At 31.4% G+C, this 16,659-nt stretch overlaps 1 protein-coding gene across 6 annotated transcripts in view; it reads left to right on the top strand.

Moving 5' to 3' along the window:
* The window catches only part of LOC128985324 (apoptosis-stimulating of p53 protein 2-like), a 445,246-nt gene that overhangs the window by 405,358 nt on the left and 23,229 nt on the right, over window positions 1-16,659 (top strand). The window lies entirely within an intron of this gene.

Raw genomic sequence — 16,659 nt, 5'->3', positions numbered from 1 at the left:
AAGAAAGTGGGGAAGTTTTAAATGAACACTTCTGTTTTTATAGTTAATGTTAAATTTGTCTACACATTATTGTAATACAATATTTGTTTATTGTTGAATACATTTTAGTAGTATGACAAAAAAAGAAAATACAGCCATTTATTACATGATCAGCTAAAGACGGTAAAACATATTAGGACTAACTGGAAAGTTGTATTATACTTAAGTTTAAATGTAATAGTGAGGTTATTTCGTTAAAGAATATTTCAAACAATTCCGAATGTAGTGAGTGAAGAAGGTTTTTGTCAAAGGTTATTTAAAACCAGCCTTCAAGAATACAGAAGTAGATAATTTAGAGATGGAACGATGGAAATGCTGACAAACAAACTCAGTCAATAAACAAAAGAGGAATGAAGAATGACGAAAACGACAGCCGCAGTCTGCAATGCTCGGTCCATCTTGATTTTTCAACGGTTTCTAAATTGTTTTCTTTTTGTTATAAAATACCAGAGTGTTCATTGTTTTTGTTCGTTAACTAGCGATGAATAAATGAGTGTTGAAAATTAAAGGTTAATTTACATATGTTACCATAATAATTTGTGGGTTTATACCATAGGTAATTTAAACCCTGATTATAATAAATTTGAATTTAAAGAAGTACATTTATACACGGTTTTTCAAATTGTCAGGACTTTTTTGTGGACTTGTTCCTTGGGCTAAGACAAACATAAAATGCCATATAAGTATGGGTCTAAAATTCCTAAGTTTTTGTTTATGATTTTTGAGAATTATTTTATAGCTTGGGCATTTTTCAAAATAGAAACTTCAAAATTGGTATAAATGCGTATTTTAGTAGGTATAATCGGTAACGTAATATAATATGACTTCCATATTGTTTAGTACTATTAAATTGCGTAACCTAATGTAGAAAAAAACTGATAACTCGGTTGTTTGTCATCCGATTTTAACAAACAAGGTCTCATTTGATTTGGATTTAAATACTCTATCTTTTAATCTGAAAAGCAGTTTTCTCAATATTTACAGTTTTCATGACATTTTGCATTACAGATTTCAAATAGCCGGCATACTGAAACGGATTGAAATATTGGAACGAAACTTTGTAAGCTCTTCCTACCTACTAAAATACACATTTATACCAATTTTGAAATTTATATCTTGAAAACTGCTCAAGATATAAAATGATTCTTAAAAATCACAAACAGATCGACAAACAGAAATCTAGGTATTTTAGACCCATACTTATGTTTGTCTTAGCCCAAGGAATAAGTCCACAAAATATGTCCAGACAATTTGTAAACCTCTGTATAATCAGAATTTTGTAGCCATGATTATTATATTTATTTTTCTCTTTTTGTAGAAAATGTTTTTCATTCTAGAATAACACCAACAGAAAATAGACAATTATTGGTTAATCTCAAGTTGTTTAATATAGTTAGAAACCTTTGTTATATAGTTTAGGAATACAACGCTCATTCTTTACAGCCCTTACAACTTTGTCGATAATTGGCATAGCATCCTTCAGTGAATGTTGGCAAGAGCAGTTAAAACCGTTAGTTGTATCAATAGTTATCTAACTCTGTTAACTATCTTCAATTGTCTAACCATTCTGACTACCGAAATATCAATCAAGTGATCACCTTAACAGGTCAATGACAATCAAATAATTATAATTATTGAATAGTGATAATCCAAACTGAATTACTGATTGTGGTGTGATAATTAAATTAATACACTTATAGGACGACAGTTATTGGTTGAGCGATTAAAATAACGGTTTAATTAATTTTAGCGGAATGTCAATTACACTGTGTTAGAGATGCCCCCAATGTTTAACGCGTGTGTTAACTTAATATATTTTTTCATAAAGGAAACAAATATATTAAACGTATAAATATATCAAATAATCAAGAATTTTCTCAAAGAGATTTTTTTAAAGCTTCTCGTGTTTATAATTTAAGGCGATTTAAAACACTCTTTCCGAAAAAAAGTTCAAAAGAAAGTTTATTTAGATATGACGTACTTTTATTTCATTTTCATCGCGATCCTTTGTAAGTTCTTCTTATATTCTGCAAAGGAAATGTAAGTTGACTTTTAGTGGTAAATGTCAAGGGAAAATGCTTAACTTTGGTGGTGAATGTTGTTTATATAATATCTCGTCAGTGTCCTCTTCAAGCTTGAAAGACCATTTTTTTTAAACGCTGTTATAAAATTAGCTTTTTTCAGCTAAAAAAGCTAAAAAATAGCTAAAATAAAAAGTTAAAAAGCTAAAAAACTGGTAAATACAGTTCTTTATAAATTCTACGTTCTTTCAATGGAAATTTGTAATGTAAGATGTATTATCAAATATAATATGATACATTACATTATGGTGCAACTTGAACTTGGCGATGTTAGAAGCATAGAACTACAACAAGTTTATAGTTCTATGGTTAGAAGAGAATAAAATGTCAACTAAGTTTATATAAAGAATGTTTTTATCTTTTTTAACAGAATTCATAGACAGTTGTTAAAAGTTATTCTAAAACCCCAAAATTGTTTTTTAATTATTACCATTGATTTACGCCCGCTATGTTAATGTAACCAAAATGGTAACGTCTTGAACTTTTTTATGTGAAAAAGCAGTGTTTTTGTTTGATAACTAACCTAATACTTAGTTTTATATCAGTAATCTTGTTAAAGATAAGAAAAGGCCATGACACACACATTATAGGCACATTATAGGCAACTTTTGCATCAGCTTTGTACATTTCAATGTTCTACGTCGTAATTATCTTGAATTTGCACCATTTCGGGTGTTGTAACGGCTTCATAAATATAACAGAAAAAAATGGTATTTGACGTATCAAGCGTTTTTACTGTCTTCATTTAATTAAACCAAATTACTGACACTCGTATAGTAGTCAGCTTGTTTAAAACAAAAGGTATAACACAAAATAAGTTAAAACCGCGATAGTCATGTACAGAGTTTTAAACACGTTGCCAAAACATTTATCAGCTTCTACATGCTGGAAGCGCTGTTGTCGCTAACTGTCAAACATTTGTGTTTAATTTTGGGTCAACTTTACCCCTCTCACGAGCTTGTTATTACATTATATTGTAAATTTCACATGTTTTGCGTATTCATTAACCATAAACTAAATCCACATTTGTACACAAAATATTCCATTTCGTGTCCTTTTTCTGTTTAAAATGAAACTAAAAAAAATACACTTTATTTTGGTGGTTATAATTGAAAAAATAATTTGTTACAGTATTTCTATATTGTATTTGATTATGTAAATTTGCTTTAGAAATTGACAAATGAGGTTCCGCTGTAGTTTATACCTCATTTATATGTATTTTGACCTCATAAGAAAAGTTTAAGTGCAGTCATAGCAAAGCCTCATAATAAGTGTAGACTAACCTTACAAGAAAATACTTTTTCACTAAATGCATTTACAGTTGCTGAATAAAAATCATCAATATTGTAAAAGTTGCAAAAACCATATACCAATATTGTATATCAAGGCATTTCTATCGAAGTTTAAGCAATTGCGAATTTCACAATTATTTATATACAGGACACATAAAACAGTTGTAATACATAGGCTAAGTTCAACATTTGCAACTGATGAAATACACTAAATGGTTCATTGCTGCCTGTTTTTTTAAACAACAGAACATCAGCGTTCAGCAGTTCAGCAGTTCAGTTGAGCGTATACTGCCAATACCAACAGAGCAACAGATCTTCTTGAGCCTCCGGGGACGTTATAATGAACAAAACAATCGCTTGCCTCCTGTCTTTTTTTAAACTCCAATTTTATTTTTTATTTAATGATTGGCAATTCGGAATAAGAAATTTTCTAATTATTGTAAAATAGTATGATGCAAGCCTTTGGTTCGTTAAAAATATCTGTGTGTGTTTCAAATCATTAATGTTTAAGTGGTGTATAAAGTTTGGATTTTTTTATAATGTATGAGAACTTTTTTTCATTATTGTAATCCTAAACGAAAAAAATATAGCATAATAGTTACAAAAGGTCTTAATAGTTACTACAGTTAATTAACATGACTTAACAAGACGCTCTTGAGAAAGTAACCTTTTGAAAATTAAAAAATAGTAATTAATTTATAAATATGAATTGTCTGTCAAAGACAACTCAAATAGAATCTTATATAACAAAATTCGTAAGCATTATTTTATTTTGTAAACGCGTAATAAAATAAATTATCAGGTTCAAAAGGGGAATTTTAGTCTATAATAAACATTCATTTAGCAAATAACTATTGATAATGTATTGTTAATTGGGAATCATTATAATGTTGATTTAATTGTTTGCAATGTTGCTTTTTTATATTAAGTATAATTAATTAATTACTGGTGTCCTAATAAAACATGTGTTAGGTCAACTAATCTAACTCGACAAAGTGTATTTAAATATAGGCCTACTAGTAGTATTAACCTAAAAAAATTGGAAATCCATTTCGTAAGAGATACGTGTTTTCTTGACCCCAAGCGCCTCTAAGTAGGAAGTTAGGCCTAAACTTTCCTCAAGATCAGTTAAACTCCTTTAGCCTGTACAACGTAGAAATGTGATTTGCAGAAGTTTCTTTACTCTTGAAAGGAATTTAATGTCTTTGGCGAATTTACGCGTACTTGAACTTTCACTTTATCAGCCTCACAGCATTGTTCGTCTACACACAATCACTTTCACAATTTACTTCAAAGTTGTGACAGCAGCCTCAAATGTATTGTATTGTCATGAAGTAGATACAACTCCAGTAGCAATTGTTTGTATGTGTTTTCAACCAACTAAAACAACTGAATTCGCGTTCAGCCTAAATTAAAATGAATTGTCTAGACATTCACTTAAATAATCTGATCTTAAGTGGAAAAGCTTTGATTCCTTGATGTAACTTTGATTCCTTGCAAATATAACCTTTTTTAATCCACATGCCAAATTATTAGACTAACCTGGTTAGAATCATAGTTATCATATGTAGTTTTTATGGGAAATTAAGAGGGAAATAGGAAATTATTTATTTTACTCTAAAAAGTAGGATGTTAAATCCAACATTTCAAACCCTAAAATTGGTATCCTTAAATTTAAATATAAAAAACGACACTTACACGATCACAACACCAGAAATACTATCTACTGCATTATTGTGTTCACATCAAATTTTAATCTTACAAAAAAAAAAAAAAAAATAGTAGCTTAACACTTGAAAATATTAGTTGGAAAAAATGTAAAAGTGCGTTCAGTAAAACAATGTTTGAAATTATATATTATAACAGAAATTCTGTTAAAGTTTTTCTGTATAGACTAATCATTCTAAGCAGGTGGAACAAATTACATTATACTCCTTTTTCTATCCTTTTATTTTTTCATTTTTCTATAGTGCAAAACCATTAAACAATAGTAAAAGCATAAAGTAGTAGGTAAACAGTTGAGTTCAATTATTTACCCTACATACGTATTAGATATACGAGTAAGGATTACCCTAAACCTATTATGCGATGGAGTTGTTAATTAGCTCAGTAGAATCCAATGCGCTGGCTGGTGGAATAAACCCTTTAGTCCAAAACTTAGAGCTTGCATGTTTGTTTTAGGGGGCGGTGGAGAGGGGGGGGGGTTAATCCTCAAAACGCATGGTCGCGCAATCAGCGAGCACATAATAATAATAATAATAGAGAGGACACGGCGTTTAACCAAATGCACTGAAAGTGTGGCCAAATCCGCCATCTTGGTCCGTCATTCAGCCTGAATCCAAGACCCGCGAGCACAGTTCGCATTAAAAACCCCGCGACAAATACACGATCATAAACAACATTAATAGTTGACCAAAAATTCTGAAATTTTGCACACTTGTAGATATGATACTGAGGAAAACGATGGTGTTAATATAAGTGTATTAGTTATGATAGTAATTGATTTATAAATATTTGTATTACTTATGTAGTTTAATTTTTCACATTTAGACATGAAAAAGTTGTATTGCGAGGAAATTTTTTATTTTTTGGTCAGAGTAATTTCGTCAGCGGGAAAGTTGTGGATAAATAACCAAATTTAACTATCCGATTCACCAAAAATTTTTATCCTGCGTGGTTTTCTAAAAATATCAGGTACAAAAGGGGTCCATTGCCGCTGCTCCGCGCCACGCCCGCTGCCCTGCCGGGCCGTCGTCAATACATTTAGCGTGCAGTGTTTTAATGTTTTATTTATACTGTTGTACTGTAATATTGTATATATTAAAGACATTTTCAAGTACAGAAAGAATTACAATAACTTAAGATTTATAAATCTCTTATTTGATTCTAGACTCAAAAGAATTATTATTATTTTCTTCATAAATTATTCATTTTTTTTTTATAAATAATTTACTTCGTAACGTGTAACACTACTTAAATTAAGACCAGCTTTAATTTCTATTATAGTTTACTCTTTTTTTTATCCGTCCAGAGTACATGCTGGTTATTGTTATTTTAATTTATCATTAAAATAGAGTAATTATGTTTGTGTTTATTGGTAATCCGGAGGCTAACATCAACCTAAACGATTCTTAAACCATTACTTTGGAAATAGCCAAGTAAACTCTGATTAAACGAATTTGTGCTTGTCTAATCAGTTAGGAATAATTCATTATAGGAACTTGAGGGTAAAGGTTTTCATTAGATAAATTTTATGTCGGCAATAATACAGTAAAAACAATCGATTTACTACAAGATATTACCAACAATATACTAATATGACAATGTACTTCCAGAAAAACCTAAGTAATTTTTATACAAAAGTATTTTTACATTCAAACAAAGCCTATGTAAACAACACTGACAAGAAGCATAGTAGACGACCAGCGCGATGCAGACGTCGGGACTAGGCTAGCGCCGCCATCTTTGTCCGTTTCGTCGGCTAGTCAGACTGCCACGCTCTTGCGCTCCGAGTAGCGCTTCTATTTTGTTATGTGTTCGCTGCGCGCAATCCTTCCGACCCTAGACCTTAACACTGTCCATAAACACATACATAATACTGAGGCCATTATTCTAACTGTATCATTCCTTATAGTTCAAGGTGATACTATATAAAAAAACTTACCTCAGTTGAAATCTTTCTAACTAATAAATACTCTATAAGGTTTTTTGTTAAATACCTGTTAAACTTTAGATTTGGGTTTTCTATAAAATACCCGTTAAATATTTAAATATAGTTATATAAAAGTCCGTGAACGCGATAACTTGAGTAATTTTTGTCTGATTCTGATGACATTTGGTTTAAAGTCGTAAGACGGGATAAACTTGAATGAGTTCGCGAACCAGCATGATCGGACAATGGGAACGGGGTTTTACGGGGGGTTTTATGGGGTAAAAATTGGGATTTCTCATTTTTGACCCTCAAAAGACAAAATTTCCCAATGTTTATCTAGACCTTTTAAAGAGCTTTAAAAAATTTTTGTATATAAATCTGTTTTGTAACAAAAAAATTCAACAAAAAATTAAATTTAAAATTCCCATGTTATTCTTATGGAGAATATTGTAAAATTTTGAGGTTTGCTTGTTTATGGATATATTTTGATCAATCTTGACAAATTAATTTATTTTATACTAAGCTATTACTATTTTACCAAAAAAACACATTTTATTAGTTTCCTAGTAGCAGCAAACCTAGGTACTCGTTAAAACTAATGTTATTTAAATACTGTAGATTCAATTGAAAATAAATTACGACAAATAGAAATTTGCTTAGTCGGCAGATTTGCTGCGGCGAGGGTCTTATACAGTTACAACATGATGTATTCCTGTAGGATTAACTTTTCAATTAGCTAGAGCGTGATTCAGGTTATTTTAGCCAGCTTAAAAGCTCACTTTGTAACTTAGTTATCAATTATTGAAATCTTCTCTCTTTGGATAGAAACTAAAGGAGCAACACGATGAGGAAAACTGCTGATTGTATAACCAATTTCCAATAGAGCATTGTAATTTGGTTAGTAGGCCTATGTTGAGCGTTACACAATTGTTATATGATTTTAACGTTATTATGATTTTAGTTTCTGTCTTTATTAAGGAAATCCCGATGGGTTTCTATTAATTACCAGGGTTTTGAGGGCTTAGAAATTTGGAATAACGTAGAAGTGGTTTAAAAAGGCTATAAGTCAGAGGAAACATCCCAAAATTAATTAAAATATATACATACTTTAGTGCAGGTAGAAAAAAGAACGTGTGATGGTACATTTGGTTTCCATCCAGTTTTTATAACAATTGTTGTGTATATCAACAAGGCCTAAGGGTGGGTATAGTGGATGGTTAAAACAATTTTTTTTTTTTTATTTTGATAAATATTCCCCAAAATTGTCATAGTCAAGGAATTTTACAGTAATAGGTCAAGAAAACGAGAAACTTTGTAGGAACTCCAATATATGTACACACTTCAGAATTACGTAAGAGTTGTGTATTTTCTCATGACGTTGGCTAAATATTCTTTCGTGATACAATCATTTGTCTTAACAACTTACACACAAGCAAGTGTGCCTTAACTTAAATGACATAAGTGTCTATGTTAACATGTTTGGTAGACTCTTCGGTCTACATTATAGTCAGTATCTATAGTAATAGACACTTTGGTATTCAAAACTCTGCCCCATCCTCCCAAGAGGTGAGATCGGTTCGGAGATAACGCCATGTTATAATGGACAACTACACTCGGGAGTGTATTACCGAAACTCCAACATAGGAACGTAGACTGATCTTGATCAAATTGTTACTCATATCGAACTTGCTGAAGAAACTTTTCAACATTACGGACTTGGTTACGGTTCCGGAAGAGTATAAAATAGGTCTCATAAGCGATACGAATTTTTGTATAACGTATAGCCTAACTCCCTGATACAATATTTTATAAAGTAGTTTTTTACTGTTAATTAATGTAAAAATATGAAACTTTTCTTTTATTTAGAGAAAATTTCATCTCAGCCGTTACGTACTCTCTTGCAAAAGATATGCGGTGATATATAGAACTCGGGGAAATCTTTTAAAAGCAACTATTTTACCTAGATACTAAACATTTATAATTTTTTCTATGGTGTTTGAATGATAAAACATAGTTGAAATTGAAAATAATATAAAATAAACTTAAATATCGAGACCTTTTTTGCCTATAAATTATAGTTAGGGGCCTACCATTAAATAAATGTGTCATTTTGATGATTTTTTGTCACAATCTGTTATATAAACAACTAAATTAAAGCAAGATAGAAAATCCCTATGAAATCCGCTGTTTTAGCTGTCACAGTTACTTTTTGCTAATTGCAACGTTTGCACAAATTACATTGCATGGATTATTAAAATCTTGAATAACTGTTCTCAAGCTTTATTTATGATTTGAAGGATTTGAAATATTGAGATAAACATTGTTTACACTTACTATTGAACAAAATGTAATCAAGGTTTTTAAAAGCTAACAGGTTTTCTCCTGATAACGTATATGATCTTTAAAAAATGTTTTGTTGCTAAAAGAAACACCGAATGCTGGTTTAGTTCAATTAAAATGTGAAAGCTTTTACTATAGTGTAAAAGTTCTGACTTAAAAAATTTGTAGGTAGTTTGAGATAAAATTGATTTGTTTCCATAAAAATCTCTAGATATTTTAACATATATTTTTAATCACTATTCAGCACTTCAGGAATGAATAAATTGTTATAGTACATGAGTTTACTAATTAATAACACACCTATAATATGAAGTTCTAATTAGTATAAAACTAAAACGCATAACAGTATAGGATAAAACAGTGTTTTCCTCCACATTACAGCAAATAGGGACACAAATCATGAAATATATAGCTCCATTATGTTACTTTAGTGTATTTTAATTCCGGGTCATATAATAGGTAATATGTACATATGGCATTTCATGTTTTGACATTTGTTGGTCATTAATCTAATACAAACATAAATCGTGCAACGTGTATTTTAGTATTTTTTTTATTTTTATAAAAATGTACCTACCAATCATTTCTAGTCAGCATGGTTCTTTACTGTGCGCGTATATTCTTTGTTGCATATAACAGTAAAATTAAAAGCAACAATTTAAATTTCACACTATTAGGTTTTACGTGTTAATTTGTAAGAAAGTTGTTTTTTTATACGTTTGGTAGTTGAACCCTACATTACAATTCATTAACGATTGATACTTTATTTTTTGTATTTTTTATCGTACTTTATTATACAGTCCGAATCCTTACATCAGGTCTCGTTCATCAGATGAAATGGTACAGAATTAGTGACGAAGTCGTTAACATAGCTTGAAGATAGTTGATTTTGTAATGTATTAAAACATTTTTATCCCAAACAAAATTTAACTATAACCTAAATATTCCAGACCTGCAGCCTACAGCGTATTGAAATATTATAAAGATTACAACACTTGTAGGTAGTGTTTAGAGAGATTTGCTGTCGGGGAAATACCTAGGGAATGCAACGTAGCGATGTCGTGAAGTAATAACATAGAGTAATGAACACCTCCCCTCCTCCCACCACAACCATAGAGTAACCCTTCCACTCAGTAGCAAGCCGATTATTGTAACAGGCTATCAGTATTGTGTTGGTTTCCTGATGAAGATTTGGTTGTTTATTTGATTTTTGGTGTGGAAATATTTTTAACGTAAATGTTATGTGTTCTTCGTCGTTTAAGATAGTGAATTGTAGAATATTTTCTTACTGGTTTAAGAGAGAAAATTTATCTTGATGGCCAGATTTTAAAACCTAGATACATAATTTAACGCATCTTAGAGCATTCAGAAACCTTCAGGTTTCTCTATAAAAAAATTAATTGGTCTATCCAGCTGAACTTCCTAATTATTAAATAACTCACTATTTAAGACAATTCTAACGTATACAGCACGAAAGTTTGAAACTGTGCATTATTTACATTGTCCAGGAAATGTTACTGCACTCCCCGCGCCGTTATTTGGTTTAAGCATTAAGAGGCTGAGATGTGAAATATCACTAATTAAACCCCGCTTATGTAGGTTCCGGGGTGGAGTTTCTTCCCTAAACCTCATTTTGAAACACAAGTGGTCGCCGACACGTTCGCCGTTTCCTTTGTGTAATTTTAAACCTTTATAAAATCTGGTGTAAATTGTTCAAAGAAATATTAGCTCCATTCTCACGTTTTGGGCAATTTACCATATTTACGATTATTCTGATGTTTTGATATTTTATTACTTTATTTTATTGTTTATTTATTTAGTTCATTTATATCGAGTATCCATGTTTAAACGTAAATAGTTTATTTTATTTCCGTTTCGTAAATGTACAGGTGAGTTTAATGGTAATATGTTTTGTCATTTGATTTCTTATCTGGTTATAAAAGTATAAACTTTCTTATTTTATAAAATCTTTGTTCCGTGTTTAATGGATGTACTGTATTGCGAGTCATGAAAGTGAGAATATTACATTCCAGATTATTGAATAAATTCACTGTATTATTTTATTTAACAAAGCCCGTTAAAGATTTAATTTTTCATGAATTCTTAATATTTTTCCAATGTCTATTATAAAAACCACGGACAATTAGGGTAAGTCTGCAATGTGTGTATTGGTTATACACTTTTAGGTCATGATGTATTATTTTGTGTCAATTGTGATTTGTTGTTTTTTTTCAGATTGTAGTTATTATTTTGAGAAAAGATTTAAGATAAAATGTGTGCATCAATACAAAAATATATCGAAATAAACAAGAACATTTAAATTATCTGGAAGATTTAAATTTTCAATCGTCCATTTGCAAATATTATTAAAACTAAACATGTTTAAACAATTCAAATAAACCTATCCATTACACATGCATAAGTAGACTTCTGTGTTTTAATAAAACAAATGTAGAAACAGACTGAATATGTAAAACTACTGCATCGTCTTTACGGACGAAGTTGCTCCAAAGTTGAACTCGTAAATAAAATCAGGAAACTTTAAGGCCCTAGTTTACCCCCTCTGTCGGGCCAGCTGTTGCTACATCTACTACTTTGTGTTCGTATTATTGTTTATATTTTACTTACAGTGGTGAAAACTTAGCTGATGCACACTGTACAGTTCCTTAACGTCAAATTATTGTATACTGTAAAATAAAATTAATTGGGAAACATAATTAAAATCTTTTATACTCTGTCGTAAAATAGGTCTGTGTAAAAACTGAGCTTAAATTTGGTAAAATAATGCCATAAAGTCAACCTAAATTTTAATCTATAAATTCATTACGGCATGTATATAGGCGTATAATTAAGTTCATAATAGTAAAATAAATTTGTAATATTTTAGGGGTTGTGTAGTTGTAAAGAAGGTGCATAACGATCTAGATATATGTAAACAAAAGTCATCATTATCGGTAAGTGTACAGTAGTTAATTATAGTTCATTTTTATAATATCATAAAATCCACTCAAGAATGCTTTTTAAATAATCCAATTACAAAATAACAATTACTGTACGTATTATTTTCCTCGGAAATTATAAAGTCACAAAATGAGTCTGGCTTCATTCACAGTAAGTTTCAGCGCCTCCGAAGCAGGGGCAGGTGTTTTGGGAATTCCAGTGTTGTCAAGTAATTACACAGAGTAATGAATAACACAGCACAGTGTGTCCTACCTTACCGTCTAACGTGTAGGAGATGTAATATAGCCGGTGTTGTCAAGTAATTACACAGAGTAATGAATAACACAGCACAGTCTGTCCTACCTTACCGTCTAACGTGTAGGATATGTAATATAGCCGGTGTTGTCAAGTAATTTACACAGAGTAATGAATAACACACCACAGTCTGCCCTACCTTACCGTCTAACGTGTAGGAGATGTAATATAGCCGGTGTTGTCAAGTAATTACACAGAGTAATGAATAACACAGCACAGTCTGTCCTACCTTACAGTCTAACGTGTAGGAGATGTAATATAGCCGGTGTTGTCAAGTAATTACACAGAGTAATGAATAACACAGCACAGTCTGTCCTACCTTACCGTCTAACGTGTAGGATATGTAATATAGCCGGTGTTGTCAAGTAATTACACAGAGTAATGAATAACACAGCACAGTCTGTCCTACCTTACCGTCTAACGTGTAGGATATGTAATATAGCCAGTGTTGTCAAGTAATTACACAGAGTAATGAATAACACAGCACAGTCTGTCCTACCTTACCGTCTAACGTGTAGGATATGTAATATAGCCGGTGTTGTCAAGTAATTACACAGAGTAATGAATAACACAGCACAGTCTGTCCTACCTTACCGTCTAACGTGTAGGAGATGTAATATAGCCGGTGTTGTCAAGTAATTACACAGAGTAATGAATAACACAGCACAGTCGGTCCTACCTTACCGTCTAACGTGTAGGATATGTAATATAGCCAGTGTTGTCAAGTAATTACACAAAGTAATTAATAACACAGCCCAGTCTGCCCTACCTTACTATCTAACGTGTAGGAGATGTAATTTAGCCAGTGTTGTCAAGTAATTACACAGAGTAATGAATAACACAGCACAGTCTGTCCTACCTTACTATCTAACGTGTAGGAGATGTAATATAGCCAGTGTTGTATAGTAATTATACAGAGTAATGAATAACACAGCACAGTCTGTCCTACCTTACCGTCTAACGTGTAGGAGATGTAATATAGCCGGTGTTGTCAAATAATTACACAGAGTAATGAATAACACAGCACAGTCTGTCCTACCTTACAGTCTAACGTTTAGGAGATGTAATATAGCCGGTGTTGTCAAGTAATTACACAGAGTAATGAAAAACACAGCAAAGTCTGGCCTACCTTACCGTCTAACGTGTAGGAGATGTAATATAGCCAGTGTTGTCAAGTAATTACACAAAGTAATGAATAACACAGCACAGTCTGCCCTACCTTACCGTCTAACGTGTAGGAGATGTAATATAGCCGGTATTGTCAAGTAATTACACAGAGTAATGAATAACACAGCACAGTCTGTCCTACCTTACCGTCTAACGTGTAGGTGATGTAATATAGCCGGTGTTGTCAAGTTATTACACAGAGTAATGAATAACTCTGTACAGGCTGTCTTCACTTACCAACTAACGTTCAAAATATCACTAGTTATTAAAAATAAACCGTACGTGCGGTATATTGTTAGAAACACAATACTTTTTACGTCCTCACATTATACGCAAATTATGTTCGCTAGTTCATTCCTGAAACATGATGAAGTGGTTTCCGAGCATCCGTTGACAGTTCCAGCGGCCACTCAACGTTTGCATATTCATAATGGCTAAGTTGTTCGTCCTGTCAAATTTTGGGAATACGTAACTCGGTATTGATGTCGTCTCCATTAGCAAGCTAAGTCCTGCTTGTCCAATACTCGTTTGGCCTTCAATAGCAAATTTATGCAGTTATAAACATTTAGTATTCAAAGAAGTAAATCTTATCGTCTCACGTAACTAACTGCCCTTATTGTCGTTACTGTGCGGGAAAATATGTATTTAAATAGAACGTTAAGTTATTGTGGTGTTAAACACTCAGAGAACTTTGTTTACCCTCTGAAACAACCCTTTTAATAAGTAATAATCAAATAATAAGAAGCAAAAGAAATTATATACAGCAAAAATGTTATAGTACAGACCTTCCACAGTGTACATCCAAACCATAAATAATAACGAGCAGAGCAATAACAAGCTTCAATAAATTTCAATTTCAATAAAATTCAATTTTCAAATTCAATTTCAATTTCATATATTCAAAAAGTTTACATATATAAACCCGATTTTGACTCAGAAATATAATAATCATCTCTATTGAAATTCGATTATCAAGATTATATCGGTTAAAACTATTATCGAAACGATTGTAGTAATTTTCATCTAATTTATTCATAATCTCGGATCATTTACGGGACTCATTGAAACCTGATCGTTCTATGAAATAGACTCGACCATACCGGTATTACTAAAGTTAATTTTGTGAGATATTTATCTCATTTTATAACATTTTTAACCAAACAAATCTCTCATTTCATTCAAAAACAAAATACCAATAATCTATTAAAGTTAATAACTTAAACATATCAACTACATATACATAAATGAATGGTACGTTAAATAGGTTAAAATTCTTTCCAAGGTTTTTATAATTAAAACGAACATTTGTGTGGGTAAGAGGTAGTGTTGATATAGGTGATGAGGGGGGGGAGGGGGGTGAAAAGAGGTTACTGTCGGAAGATTGTTTGTGACAGCATCAAGTAAACTCAAAAGTATTCGGTCTCTTTTAAAAGAAGGGGAGGGATTTTTCACACTACACTGCGCTTTTTAACTTGACGTCTTTTTAATATCTGGGCTTTTAATTGCGTAACCCGCAAAGGTATGGTTTATTGTTTGTTTGAAGTTCATTTCTTTTCTGGTGTTAGTGAGTTTTATGTGCTATACAAGACGCTATTGCGAAAACTTCCCATCACGGTTAAATTGGTTAAATTTAATTATGAAACAACGTGGTCACGTCGTTATTTTAGGTTCTAGTATTTTTGAGTTTTATTTTTGTTTATCATTAGACTGTCTGCATTTTGTTATAACGGCATCGTCTTACCAACGGTTTTATTTTTAACTACTAAACTTTGTTATTTTTTAAAGAATTAATCAAATCATCTGTCATTTTAGGTAGTGTAAAATGTTTTATGGCACAAAAAAACTATACAAGATTCCGAACTGCCAAAGAAGTTATAATTCACTGAAAAGAATTAATAAAGAAAGATAACGTTATTCTATAATCCTTACTCGTGTCCCAATCTTTATTTTATGATCGTTGTTCCCAGAAATAACGAAATTTTTTGAAGCGTTATTGGCGATACTTTCATGAGAAATTCATTAAAAAGTTGTACGTAGTAGTCTCTGGAGTGTTGTTCTTTGCAAACTCTGGTGCAATTCCAAACAATCACAAACTATCTATAAGATAATTCTGTGTTTCGGTAGTTAAACGCCCATATTTATTATAACCTCACCAATAAGTAGAAACCAAGTCCTTTTATGGTGGAAGAACAAGGAATATCTGTCTACGAATTTTAAACGTTTAAAAATCATAATCAATCAATCGGTAAATATAGTTGTGCTAGTTAAAAGACAAAGCGTTCCTATCGATTGTTCTGTCATCGGGCCGGTCAGAAATGATGCATTTGATACGTCCGTCTAGCTAGGATAACCAGTGCTAGTTTAGAATTAATATATTCCCTATATGAATATATTAGCCCTTAGAATTAATATATTCAAGCATTCATGTTGTATCCACTTATTTATTTATCTTCCAATACGTGAGGGATACATATTCGATTACCTAAAACACACACATTTGTAACTAACAGCAAACGAAAAAATAACAACCAGTACATTGGTTGAATAAAAAATGTCTTGAATGATGTTGCATTTCAATTTTATCTAAATGGACCAACTATAACAATGTGTAATACGTATACTATATACATATACATTTGCAGTGTACATACTATAACCATAATATTGAATTTATCCATAGTTTTCATAAGCTACTTTAATAGTCTAGTATTTTACAATAAATCGCCCTTGCTTTTACTGTTGGGACACAATAAAATGCGGTATTATAAAACTAGCTTAAACTGAATATAAAGGCAAGTATGCTTCACATTAGTTTCCCTGTCGAAAGTCCACA

The sequence above is a fragment of the Macrosteles quadrilineatus genome, unplaced genomic scaffold, assembly GCF_028750875.1.
Source record: "Macrosteles quadrilineatus isolate MER2022 unplaced genomic scaffold, UCM_ALF_1.0 Scaffold_2__2_contigs__length_208266976, whole genome shotgun sequence".
Lineage (NCBI taxonomy): Eukaryota > Metazoa > Arthropoda > Insecta > Hemiptera > Cicadellidae > Macrosteles > Macrosteles quadrilineatus.
This window is presented reverse-complemented; position numbering and strand designations above follow the sequence as displayed.